We start from the raw sequence: 14,542 nt of genomic DNA, 5'->3' as shown, positions 1-14,542 counted from the left end.
TGTTCCTATACTAAAAACATTTATTACTATTCCAGGTATAACACGAGGTGGTTAGCGGAGGTTGCGGGTGATCGAGGTGGGCGAGGAGGAGGACGAGGATGACGAGGACTTGTGCACTGTGAGTATAACATTATTATCATATTCATTAGAGTAGGAGTAGGATCAGGAATAGGAGTTAGGATCAGGAGTAGGAGTAGTAGGAGTAGAAGTAGAAGTGGTAGAAGTCGGAGTAGGAATAGGAGTAGTCGTAGTAGTAGGAGTTGGAATAGAGTAGGAGTAGAAGTAGATGTATGCGGGTGGGGATACTATCATATCAAGTTATCAGTTAGAAGCAATTGCGGGTAAAATATTAGCTTACTTTTGTAAGTATTTATGAATATAGCCTCTATGAATATTCATTATTGGTATGTAAGGTCTGGCAACGTACCTACTTTCTGCAAGAGATGTTGAAAATTTTAACCATAATTATGTTTCAGATCTGTGCCCCACCTAGTGATCCACTAGTACATATCCTCCGACGTGACATCGCTCCGCTACGTATGCAGAAGAAAAGATTTATTAAGATGCAGATTGCTCCTCTCTTCTTGCCATTGTGCTTTCAGCCATTGTTGTGCTGTGTGTTTAAAATTTAGGACAGTGTACATATAATATAGAATAACATGTGCATCTACGAATATAGCACTGCAATAAATCTTGTAGAAATGAGCTCACATTGAGATTTATCTGTATTTATAACTCGACGCGAGAAGGCAAAAATCAATGTAATGCCATCTGTAAGGTAATTGGACTCGCATTTGCACTACGAGAACTCGTTGGGCATTTTGCGGTGAAATTTGAAAAATTGTTGTACAAGAAATTAAATAACTATAAAAATGGATGAAAAATATTATCTCTAATAGTGAATGTAGCTAATACAGCTTTAACCGTATATTGATTATGTTAATGATCTATTCTGACAAGATCGGAATTAGATAAGCTCTCTAAATACCCCTTTCTAGTCTATTAATTTATATCATGTATATGTCAATGTATATTTCTTCAGTTTGTACCATCACTGCACTAGGATTACCCTTGCCATGTTTTACGGTACGCTTGTGTAATTTGTATATTATTAACCTTACGTTTTACTCTATTTGCTACAAGTTGCGAGTGTTCCTAATTTCTTGGCAATTATTTATGTACATGTATGTGTATATATGTATATATATACTTATGAATGTGTATATACATATATGCACATATTTAAAACTAGACTTTTACAATAAACATAGAGGTTTTAGTATATTCACATACGGATTTCTGTGTACAGGTATACTTGAACTAAAATATCCTTATCTCTAACACGGAGTTCTTTGTAATTCGCATTTGTTCTCGTAACCCAATGTCCTACATACAACGGCAAAAATCGAGATCCAACTTAACTGAGTCTCAAAGCCCTGTTGACACAAAAGCAGCTATTCGATAGAAATTATAGTTTATAGTTTACACAGCCCATTGCATGATATTTCATTATAAATACATATGTTTCAATGTATTTAGGAATAATTTATCAAATGTACAGAGGTCATGTGCAAATAATAAATGAATTGATTCGACCGCAGTTTGATGTATTCATTAGATAACAATAAATTTAAGCTTTAGCAATATATTTAAGCTTTGTTACTTCTTTTATTCTATTATGGATAATCAAAAACATTTCCGACTATTCGTGCTGTGGAAGCATGGGGATTAAACCAAATGTAGCAAAAGATTAGAAACAGTGTATGTAGAGTACGGGTATTTTTCTAACAATGCAAACACGTGCCGCTAGCTTAGTTTTGACATATCTAGAATACCACGCCTTGCGAATTAGCTTTCCAGACAGAGATGAATGATGAATTTTAAGGACTGCATTATCGTTGTTGAATACTCTATGCCTCATGGGAAAAGAAAATCTGTAACGATAAAATTGATGCACCGGATCATCGTCGACTTTGAATTTCGAAATGTCCTACCATTTCCGAACACCTCCAACCATCCTATTTACCGATATTACTAGATTAGCTATGACATGAAAAGAGAAGAATTATTCATTTCGAAATGGGATTCTATTCGACGCGCGCTCGATGTATTCCATAACATTACTATTCATAATTATTCCAACAACTTTTCATTTGCTCTCTCGATCTTGAATTTTCATAGGCATAGAATCGAAACGCTGTTTTAGCTGGTCGCAAGTGAAGTATCTGCGTTGGGTGGAGGAGCAGAATCGTTTTTCGAAAAGTATTCGGATGGAAAAAAATTCAGAGTAACTGTAATACATCACGGATGCGCTAATTTGAACGAGATGAAATGGATGCTTCGTATATGAGACAGTATTTAACGCTGCGTAGTGATTTAAAGACCTAGAAAGGTGATAGGGAAAGAAAGTACGACGCTTCTTAACACTTCGAGTGTATTTTAACACACATTTGAAAGATATGAGCGAAATCTTTCATCATCCAACTGTCGCAGAACGGCAGCGTTATTAGCCGACCCGTTCACTGAAGAATATATCTTCAGTCAACGGCTGACCATCGAAGGGCCTAACCACTTGAGTCTGGAATCGGCAGGAGAGACGAAGTGTGTATTTCTTGTATGAAACGTGAAAACTAAAAGCATTATACATCATATCATATCATCATACATCATACATCATACATCGTACATCATACATCATCATACATAGTATCAAAGTTCGAAACCATAGTTTGGATGTCGGATGTTCGGAAAGTGACGTCACCAATTCAAAATCAGCTAGCCGAATTCCTCAGTCGGGAAACAACCGCGCAGTAGAGCGGACGTATGAGAGTCGCGCTCCGCAAATTTCGAGTACCGGGTTCTCAACCTCCCGGATCCCGCGCTTCGGGCCGCTACGTATTTCGAGTACCGGGTTCTCAACCTCCCGGATCCCGCGCTTCGGGTCCGCTACGCGGTGAAACTCGACTTCCACGATAAGCGCTCCGTGGTTCCTGGTTCATGTTTACAATAAATTATTTCAATTCGTTTTTCGCGCAACCCCAAATTCGGTACCTGTCAGTCCGCTAATAAAATTTCTCGACTTCCAGGATAAGCGCTCCGTGGTTCCTGGTTCACGATTACAATAAATTATTTCAATTCGTTTTTCGCGCAACCCCAAATTCGGTACCTGTCAGTCCGTTAATAAAATTTCTCGACTTCCAGGATAAGCGCTCCGGGGTTCCTGGTTCATGTTTACAATAAATTATTTCAATTCCTTTTTCGCGCAACCCCAAATTCGGTACCTGTCAGTCCGCTAATAAAATTTCTCGACTTCCAAGATAAGCGCTCCGTGGTTCCTGGTTCATGTTTACAATAAATTATTGCAATTCGGTTTTCGCGCAACCCCAAATTCGGTACCTGTCAGTCCGCTAATAAAATTTCTCGACTTTCAGGATAAGCGCTCCGTGGTTCCTGGTTCATGTTTACAATGAATTATTTCAAATCGTTTTCGCGCAACCCCAAATTCGGTACCTGTCAGTCCGCTAATAAAATTTCTCGACTTCCAGGATAAGCGCTCCGTGGTTCCTGGTTCATGTTTACAATAAATTATTTCAATTCGTTTTTCGCGCAACCCCAAATTCGGTACCTGTCAGTCCGCTAATAAAATTTCTCGACTTCCAGGATAAGCGCTCCGGGGTTCCTGGTTCATGTTTACAATAAATTATTTCAATTCCTTTTTCGCGCAACCCCAAATTCGGTACCTGTCAGTCCGCTAATAAAATTTCTCGACTTCCAAGATAAGCGCTCCGTGGTTCCTGGTTCATGTTTACAATAAATTATTGCAATTCGGTTTTCGCGCAACCCCAAATTCGGTACCTGTCAGTCCGCTAATAAAATTTCTCGACTTTCAGGATAAGCGCTCCGTGGTTCCTGGTTCATGTTTACAATGAATTATTTCAAATCGTTTTCGCGCAACCCCAAATTCGGTACCTGTCAGTCCGCTAATAAAATTTCTCGACTTCCAGGATAAGCGCTCCGTGGTTCCTGGTTCATGTTTACAATAAATTATTTCATTTCCTTTTTCGCGCAACCCCAAATTCGGTACCTGTCAATCCGCTAATAAAATTTCTCGACGTCCAGGATAAGCGCTCCGTGGTTCCTGGTTCATGTTTACAATAAATTATTTCATTTCCTTTTTCGCGCAACCCCAAATTCGGTACCTGTCAATCCGCTAATAAAATTTCTCGACTTCCAGGATAAACGCTCCGTGGTTCCTGGTTCATGTTTACAATAAATTATTTCAATTCCTTTTTCGCGCAACCCCAAATTCGGTACCTGTCAGTCCGTTAATAAAATTTCTCGACTTCCAGGATAAGCGCTCCGGGGTTCCTGGTTCATGTTTACAATAAATTATTTCAATTCCTTTTTCGCGCAACCCCAAATTCGGTACCTGTCAGTCCGCTAATAAAATTTCTCGACTTCCAAGATAAGCGCTCCGTGGTTCCTGGTTCATGTTTACAATAAATTATTGCAATTCGGTTTTCGCGCAACCCCAAATTCGGTACCTGTCAGTCCGCTAATAAAATTTCTCGACTTTCAGGATAAGCGCTCCGTGGTTCCTGGTTCATGTTTACAATAAATTATTTCAATTCGTTTTTCGCGCAACCCCAAATTCGGTACCTGTCAGTACGCTAATAAAATTTCTATAACTTTAAAATCTTCTCATAATCTTTCTGGTAGATTATATCGATAAAAAAATTATATTAAACCTTACACATTATTTTTGATTTGTTCTCGTGCTGAAAATATTTATTACTATTCAAGGTATAACCTGAGGTGGTTGAAGGTGGTCGGAGGTGGACGAGGAGGAGGACGAGGAGGACGAGGATTTGTGCTGGGTGAGTAAAACACTTTTATAATATTTGATGGCAATTGTAATTACATTTCATCTGAAATATTACAAACTTGTCACGTTTACAATAAATTATTTCAATTCATTTTTCGTGCAAGCACATATTCAGTAGCTATGAATAATCTTATACAATTTATTATATTATTAATTTATTGATTCATTACATTGATCCTTACACAATATTTTTGATGTGTTCCTGTACTAAAAGTATTCATTACTATTCCAGGTATTACCCGAGGTGGTCGGAGGTGGACGAGGAGGAGGACCAGGTGGACGAGGAGGAGGCGGGGTGGGTCGTGGGAGAGGACCTCTCCTCTCCTCAGAGGAGGGGAGGGGGAGGGGCAGGGAAGGGGGAGAGGTGGGCGGGAAGGGGAAAGGGACGGGAAGGGAAGGGAAGGGAAGGGGGAAGGGAAGGGAAGGGGCGGGGAGGGGAGGGTGTCGGGGAGGGGGAGGGAGGGGGGAGGGGGGGGGAGGGTGGAGGGGGGTGGATGGGAGGGAGGGCGGGGAGGGAGGGCGGGAGGGTGGGGGGGGCGGGGCGGGGCGGGGCGGGGGGGGGGGGGGCGTGTACTGCTCTATTAACTAGAACGTGCTCACATCGACATCCGTCCTCCACTCTTTCCCTCCCCCCCCCCCACCCCGCCCGCCCACCCTCCCGCCCTCCCCCCTTCCCGCCCTCCCTCCCATCCACCCCCCTCCCCCTCCCCGCCACCCTCCCCTCCCCACCCCTTCCCCTCCCCTCCCCTTCCCTTTCCGTCCCCCTTCCCTTCCCTTCCCTTCCCGTCCCTTTCCCCTTCCCGCCCACCTCTCCCCCTTCCCTGCCCCTCCCCCTCCCCTCCTCTGAGGAGAGGAGAGGTCCTCTCCCACGACCCACCCCGCCTCCTCCTCGTCCACCTGGTCCTCCTCCTCGTCCACGTCCGACCACCTCGGGTAATACCTGGAATAGTAATGAATACTTTTAGTATAGGAACACATCAAAAATATTGTGTAAGGATCAATGTAATGAATCAATAAATTAATAATATAATAAATTGTATAAGATTATTCATAGCTACTGAATATGTGCTTGCACGAAAAATGAATTGAAATAATTTATTGTAAACGTGACAAGTTTGTAATATTTCAGATGAAATGTAATTACAATTGCCATCAAATATTATAAAAGTGTTTTACTCACCCAGCACAAATCCTCGTCCTCCTCGTCCTCCTCCTCGTCCACCTCCGACCACCTTCAACCACCTCAGGTTATACCTTGAATAGTAATAAATATTTTCAGCACGAGAACAAATCAAAAATAATGTGTAAGGTTTAATATAATTTTTTTATCGATATAATCTACCAGAAAGATTATGAGAAGATTTTAAAGTTATAGAAATTTTATTAGCGTACTGACAGGTACCGAATTTGGGGTTGCGCGAAAAAGGAATTGAAATAATTTATTGTAAACATGAACCAGGAACCACGGAGCGCTTATCCTGGAAGTCGAGAAATTTTATTAGCGGACTGACAGGTACCGAATTTGGGGTTGCGCGAAAACGAATTGAAATAATTTATTGTAAACATGAACCAGGAACCACGGAGCGTTTATCTTGGAAGTCGAGAAATTTTATTAGCGGACTGACAGGTACCGAATTTGGGGTTGCGCGAAAACCGAATTGCAATAATTTATTGTAAACATGAACCAGGAACCACGGAGCGCTTATCTTGGAAGTCGAGAAATTTTATTAACGGACTGACAGGTACCGAATTTGGGGTTGCGCGAAAAAGGAATTGAAATAATTTATTGTAAACATGAACCAGGAACCCCGGAGCGCTTATCCTGGAAGTCGAGAAATTTTATTAACGGACTGACAGGTACCGAATTTGGGGTCGCGCGAAAAACGAATTGAAATAATTTATTGTAAACATGAACCAGGAACCACGGAGCGCTTATCCTGGAAGTCGAGAAATTTTATTAGCGGACTGACAGGTACCGAATTTGGGGTTGCGCGAAAACCGAATTGCAATAATTTATTGTAAACATGAACCAGGAACCACGGAGCGCTTATCTTGGAAGTCGAGAAATTTTATTAGCGGACTGACAGGTACCGAATTTGGGGTTGCGCGAAAAAGGAATTGAAATAATTTATTGTAAACATGAACCAGGAACCACGGAGCGTTTATCCTGGAAGTCGAGAAATTTTATTAGCGGATTGACAGGTACCGAATTTGGGGTTGCGCGAAAAAGGAAATGAAATAATTTATTGTAAACATGAACCAGGAACCACGGAGCGCTTATCCTGGAAGTCGAGAAATTTTATTAGCGGACTGACAGGTACCGAATTTGGGGTTGCGCGAAAACGAATTGAAATAATTTATTGTAAACATGAACCAGGAACCACGGAGCGCTTATCCTGAAAGTCGAGAAATTTTATTAGCGGACTGACAGGTACCGAATTTGGGGTTGCGCGAAAAAGGAATTGAAATAATTTATTGTAATCGTGAACCAGGAACCACGGAGCGCTTATCCTGGAAGTCGAGAAATTTTATTAGCGGAATGACAGGTACCGAATTTGGGGTTGCGCGAAAAAGGAATTGAAATAATTTATTGTAAACATGAACCAGGAACCACGGAGCGCTTATCCTGGAAGTCGAGAAATTTTATTAGCGGACTGACAGGTACCGAATTTGGGGTTGCGCGAAAACCGAATTGCAATAATTTATTGTAAACATGAACCAGGAACCACGGAGCGCTTATCTTGGAAGTCGAGAAATTTTATTAGCGGACTGACAGGTACCGAATTTGGGGTTGCGCGAAAAAGGAATTGAAATAATTTATTGTAAACATGAACCAGGAACCACGGAGCGCTTATCCTGGAAGTCGAGAAATTTTATTAGCGGATTGACAGGTACCGAATTTGGGGTTGCGCGAAAAAGGAATTGAAATAATTTATTGTAATCGTGAACCAGGAACCACGGAGCGCTTATCCTGGAAGTCGAGAAATTTTATTAGCGGAATGACAGGTACAGAATTTGGGGTTGCGCGAAAAAGGAAATGAAATAATTTATTGTAAACATGAACCAGGAACCACGGAGCGCTTATCCTGGAAGTCGAGAAATTTTATTAGCGGACTGACAGGTACCGAATTTGGGGTTGCGCGAAAACCGAATTGCAATAATTTATTGTAAACATGAACCAGGAACCACGGAGCGCTTATCCTGGAAGTCGAGAAATTTTATTAGCGGACTGACAGGTACCGAATTTGGGGTTGCGCGAAAAAGGAATTGAAATAATTTATTGTAATCGTGAACCAGGAACCACGGAGCGCTTATCCTGGAAGTCGAGAAATTTTATTAGCGGACTGACAGGTACCGAATTTGGGGTTGCGCGAAAAAGGAATTGAAATAATTTATTGTAAACATGAACCAGGAACCACGGAGCGCTAATCTTGGAAGTCGAGAAATTTTATTAACGGACTGACAGGTACCGAATTTGGGGTTGCGCGAAAAACGAATTGAAATAATTTATTGTAATCGTGAACCAGGAACCACGGAGCGCTAATCTTGGAAGTCGAGAAATTTTATTAACGGACTGACAGGTACCGAATTTGGGGTTGCGCGAAAAACGAATTGAAATAATTTATTGTAATCGTGAACCAGGAACCACGGAGCGCTTATCCTGGAAGTCGAGAAATTTTATTAGCGGACTGACAGGTACCGAATTTGGGGTTGCGCGAAAAACGAATTGAAATAATTTATTGTAAACATGAACCAGGAACCACGGAGCGCTTATCGTGGAAGTCGAGTTTCACCGCGTAGCGGACCCGAAGCGCGGGATCCGGGAGGTTGAGAACCCGGTACTCGAAATACGTAGCGGCCCGAAGCGCGGGATCCGGGAGGTTGAGAACCCGGTACTCGAAATTTGCGGAGCGCGACTCTCATACGTCCGCTCTACTGCGCGGTTGTTTCCCGACTGAGGAATTCGGCTAGCTGATTTTGAATTGGTGACGTCACTTTCCGAACATCCGACATCCAAACTATGGTTTCGAACTTTGATACTATGTATGATGATGTATGATGTACGATGTATGATGTATGATGTATGATGATATGATATGATGTATAATGCTTTTAGTTTTCACGTTTCATACAAGAAATACACACTTCGTCTCTCCTGCCGATTCCAGACTCAAGTGGTTAGGCCCTTCGATGGTCAGCCGTTGACTGAAGATATATTCTTCAGTGAACGGGTCGGCTAATAACGCTGCCGTTCTGCGACAGTTGGATGATGAAAGATTTCGCTCATATCTTTCAAATGTGTGTTAAAATACACTCGAAGTGTTAAGAAGCGTCGTACTTTCTTTCCCTATCACCTTTCTAGGTCTTTAAATCACTACGCAGCGTTAAATACTGTCTCATATACGAAGCATCCATTTCATCTCGTTCAAATTAGCGCATCCGTGATGTATTACAGTTACTCTGAATTTTTTTCCATCCGAATACTTTTCGAAAAACGATTCTGCTCCTCCACCCAACGCAGATACTTCACTTGCGACCAGCTAAAACAGCGTTTCGATTCTATGCCTATGAAAATTCAAGATCGAGAGAGCAAATGAAAAGTTGTTGGAATAATTATGAATAGTAATGTTATGGAATACATCGAGCGCGCGTCGAATAGAATCCCATTTCGAAATGAATAATTCTTCTCTTTTCATGTCATAGCTAATCTAGTAATATCGGTAAATAGGATGGTTGGAGGTGTTCGGAAATGGTAGGACATTTCGAAATTCAAAGTCGACGATGATCCGGTGCATCAATTTTATCGTTACAGATTTTCTTTTCCCATGAGGCATAGAGTATTCAACAACGATAATGCAGTCCTTAAAATTCATCATTCATCTCTGTCTGGAAAGCTAATTCGCAAGGCGTGGTATTCTAGATATGTCAAAACTAAGCTAGCGGCACGTGTTTGCATTGTTAGAAAAATACCCGTACTCTACATACACTGTTTCTAATCTTTTGCTACATTTGGTTTAATCCCCATGCTTCCACAGCACGAATAGTCGGAAATGTTTTTGATTATCCATAATAGAATAAAAGAAGTAACAAAGCTTAAATATATTGCTAAAGCTTAAATTTATTGTTATCTAATGAATACATCAAACTGCGGTCGAATCAATTCATTTATTATTTGCACATGACCTCTGTACATTTGATAAATTATTCCTAAATACATTGAAACATATGTATTTATAATGAAATATCATGCAATGGGCTGTGTAAACTATAAACTATAATTTCTATCGAATAGCTGCTTTTGTGTCAACAGGGCTTTGAGACTCAGTCAAGCGAACTACCTCGGGTTATACCTGGAATAGTAATACATATTTTCAGTATCAGAACACATCAAAAATATTATGTAAGGATTAATGTAATTAATTTCTTAGTTAATAATATAATAAATTTTATTAGCGCATTTGAAGCTACTGAACATGTGCTTGCGCGAAAAATGAATTGAAATAATTTATTGTAAACGTGACAAGTTTGTAATGTTTCAGATGAAATATAATTACAATTGCCATCAAATGTCATAAAAATGTTTTTCTCACCGAGCACAAATCCTCGTCCTCCTCGTCCGCCTTGTTCTCATCGTCCACTTCCGACCACCTCCAACCACCGCCAACCACCGCCAACCTCCTCCAACAACCACCGATAACCACCTCGGGTTATACCTGGATTTGTAATTAATATTCTTAGTATAAGAACACATCAAAAACATTATGTAAGGATTAATATAATTATTTAATTGATTAATAATATAATAAATATCATTAGCGCATTTATAGCTACTGAATTTGTGCTTGCGCGAAAAATCAATTGAAATAATTTATTGTAAACATGACAAGTTTGAGATATTTTAGATGAAATACAATCACAAATGCCACAAAATATCATGAAAATGTTTTACTCACCGTGCACAAATCCTCGTCCTACTCCTCGTCCACCTCCGACTACCTCCAACAATCATCGATAACCACCTCGGGTTACACCTCGAATACTGATTAATATTTCGAGTATTAGAACACGTCAAAAATATTGTGTGAGGATTCATGCCCAATTGCAATTGCAATATGTTTGTTTCTGGCCGTTTGGTTCTTTTGCCGATTCAAAATGTTATCCAAAGCATGCTTATTGGTTCGATAGTACAAAACATGACGTTTCCATTAGTCAAACTTGTAAGCTTGAAAATTAGTCCGGAAGGTCAAAAGTCACCAGGTCAAGGACCTGGACAGCCAGAACTACGTAGCGCTTGTCAAGGAAGTCGAGTTTCACCAGGTCGCTAACCTGGAGCGCAAGAACTACGGAGCTTTTGTCCTGGAAGTCGATTTTCACCAGGTAGCGGACCTAGAGCGCAGAAACTATGGAGCGCTCTTCCCGGAAGTCGATTTTCACTAGGTACCGGACCCCGAGCGCAGGATCCAGGAGGTTGAGAACCCGGTACTCGAAATTTGCGGAGCGCGATTCTCATCCGGCCGCTCTACTGCGCGGTTGTTTCCAGACTGAAGAATTCGGTCAGCTGAATCTCAAATCGATGACGTCAAATTTTGGTGACGTTACTTTTCGAAAATCTGACATCCAAACTTTGGTTTCGAACTTCAATACTGTGTATGATGTATCATGATGTATGATGTATGATGTACGATGATATGATATGATGCATAATGATTTCAGTTTTAATTTTAACATTTCACAATGAGACAAGAAATACGCATTTTATCTTTCCTGCTGATTCCAGACTCAAGTGGTTAGGCCCTTCGATTGTCAGCCGTTGACTAGATATATTCTTCAGTTAACGAGTCAGCTAATAATGCTGTTGTTCTGCGGCAGTCGGATGATAGAAATTTTTTCTCGTACCTTTCCAATGTGTGTTAAAATACACTCGAAGTTTTAAGAAACTTTGTTCTTTCTCTCCCTATGAAAAAAAAAACAATCGCCGACATTCACTTTTTAGACCTTTTAATCAGGACACTGCGTTAAATACTGTCTCATATACGAAGCATCCGTTTCATTCCGATTAAAATCAGCGCATTCGTGATGTATTACAGCTACTCCGAATTTTTTTCCATGCGAACACTTTTCGAAAAACAATTCTGCTTTATCTACCCAACGTAGATACTTGGCTTGCGACTAGCTAAAACAGCGTTCCGATTCTATGCCTACGAAAATTCTAGATCGCGCGAGCAAATGAAAAGTTGTTGGAATAATTATGAATATTAATGGTATGGAATACATCGAGCGCGTATCGAATAGAATCCTATTTCGAAATGAATAATCCTTCCATTTCCATATTGTAGATATATTATTGTGGGTAATCTAGTTCGTCTCCTGGAAAATTATTAAATTTATAGTATGCATCACGTATTCATCGTAAATGGATCATATATGTTAATATCGTACATGGACCGCATATACATAAATATTTTTTGGTCTCTGCATCGTCATTACATCTGATCTACTATTATTTATGATTTAAGTATACATTCTTCTCTCGGGTACCTATACTGCAATTAAATCACTGTTTTTCTACGAATGTTTGAAGAAATTTATTCTCATTATTAACTTCCTGTATCGCCGACAAGTCGGTAAGTACACAGAGGCTGAGTACTGGCTTGGGCTTACCATTGCGAAGACTGTGTTACTAGGGAGGAGAATGCAGCCAGCATCACGTCGAAATCGGTAACTCTCCGATGTTCTGCATTAAGTTCTCAACTCTATTGTTGGAACATCTCAGGGAGCGCAAGTGCACACCGATTTTCGGTTGACACACCAAAGCCCATTGGGGCAACTGTCTTTATATTCTTCAGTTAACGGCTCTAGTGATTACCACGAAATTGGACCTCCGCAATTTATAAAGTTGGACAAGAAACCGCATCATTTTCCAACTCTGAATACCAGCAAATTCAGTTATTATTCAGTTGTACGAAATATTCCCAGACAATTATGCCCCGATAATATAATCAATTGAAAATATTTCACCACTTTCATCAACATTCTCCACATATCCTCGTTCGTACGTAAGTTTGCTTCAGATAGTCTTCAGATGTTGAAAAATACGTTTATTCTGAAAGATACCGGGTCCGTTTCGCCCGCAGGCACTAGGGTTTACAACAGATGATCCTGGAACTTCACGACGGTGCTGAACCTTGAAATAAAGGCCGCGGGAAAAGGAGTATACGTACCAAATCCAGAACTCGGTACGGTTTCTGGGGGTTACGGGCGTCGCGTCTCTTCGATAAATCGCTGGAGGTCATAAGAGTTCACCCGCGGCCATGGGGGGAATGTCCTGGGTTTTTCGGGGTTGGGAAACGTTCGGTCACGTCGGGGACTGCCGGAGCCGTCTAGCCGAGGGAGGGTAGTCTGGTACCTCTCGGGGCTCCGGCTGCTCTAGCAGCCCTGGTGCAGGTTCAAGGACACTTGGGTCGATACACCCGAGTGGCGTCAACAAGGACGAAACGTACGAGGCCGGGGTCGCGACGCGCAAAGGAGGAAGTATGGGATGGGATGGGGTTAGTTTAGCACCGCCATCGACTGGCCACCAGTTAGGCGGGTGATATTCATTGCTAATGCTCAAAGGCAAGCTGGTGTAAGCGGTGGGATCGTCGAAGCTACGCCGGTAGTTATATTGCTGGTGATATTGTAATAAAGATACTATGAGGGTATGAATTACTTCTCTGTCATTTAATCGGTAAATCAATGAGTAGGAATGTAACTTGTACATTTGTCTTCATTGAGGTATGCTAGTACGCTGAAATTACGATTACTGACGTGATCTGGTGAATTCAGAAGCAAAGTTCATTTTACAAGGACCCTATGGTGTCAGTTATCCGACAATGAGAGTTGATCCCATTTGACGCTTCCCCATACATTCACGAATTTTAAAAAATGTTGCAATTAATTATAGCTAACTTTTGAAAAGAATACAATTGCTTATAGTCCCACGTCACCGAGATCAATGAATCTGGGGATGCTACTAACGGAATAGTATTTTTTCGGCTATTGATCTGAAAAGATTTTTTAATAGTGGTTTTCGTACTCCTAAGATTCTAATGAATCAGATTTAACGGCGGAACATCAAATTAGAGATGGGATAAATAGTTTGTGGGCTCCGCGAAAATCGTGAAGATGGTTAGGCTGTCACTGATAAGAAAGAACCAACGAATTAGATAACAATTTAGATGCGATAGAAAATAGGAAGAACACAATCAGGGGGTCCAAGTATTCTATAAACGGTAGTACGAATTGATTGCAAAACGAAAAAGTACTTGTTCTAAGAATCGCTGAAAAAGTAAGACTAACCCCTTCATATTTTTTCACATCATTTTTGGTGGGCTTTAAGAAAGGCTGAAATGAGTGAACTCAAACCCGTAACATATCGACGTAATTTTGCGAGAGATTCATAGACATAAGAAAGTAAAATTAAAAATTCACAGCTACAAAGTATGAGTTTTAATTCATTTTCAATTTGTACAGAATGCCTTGATTTTAGTGCAAGTGTTCAACTGTCAGTATGTAGTAATTTGATAAGCTGCCACGTGGTATGAAAGTCAAAACAAAATGGTATGCGAAAGTATGATTGAGCATTACGTAATAGTTCCGATTATTACAATACGCGGA

Source organism: Neodiprion virginianus, chromosome 6, assembly GCF_021901495.1.
Source record: "Neodiprion virginianus isolate iyNeoVirg1 chromosome 6, iyNeoVirg1.1, whole genome shotgun sequence".
NCBI classification, from domain to species: Eukaryota; Metazoa; Arthropoda; class Insecta; order Hymenoptera; family Diprionidae; genus Neodiprion; species Neodiprion virginianus.
The sequence above is the reverse complement of the archived record's forward strand: the minus strand, read 5'-3'. Positions refer to the sequence as shown.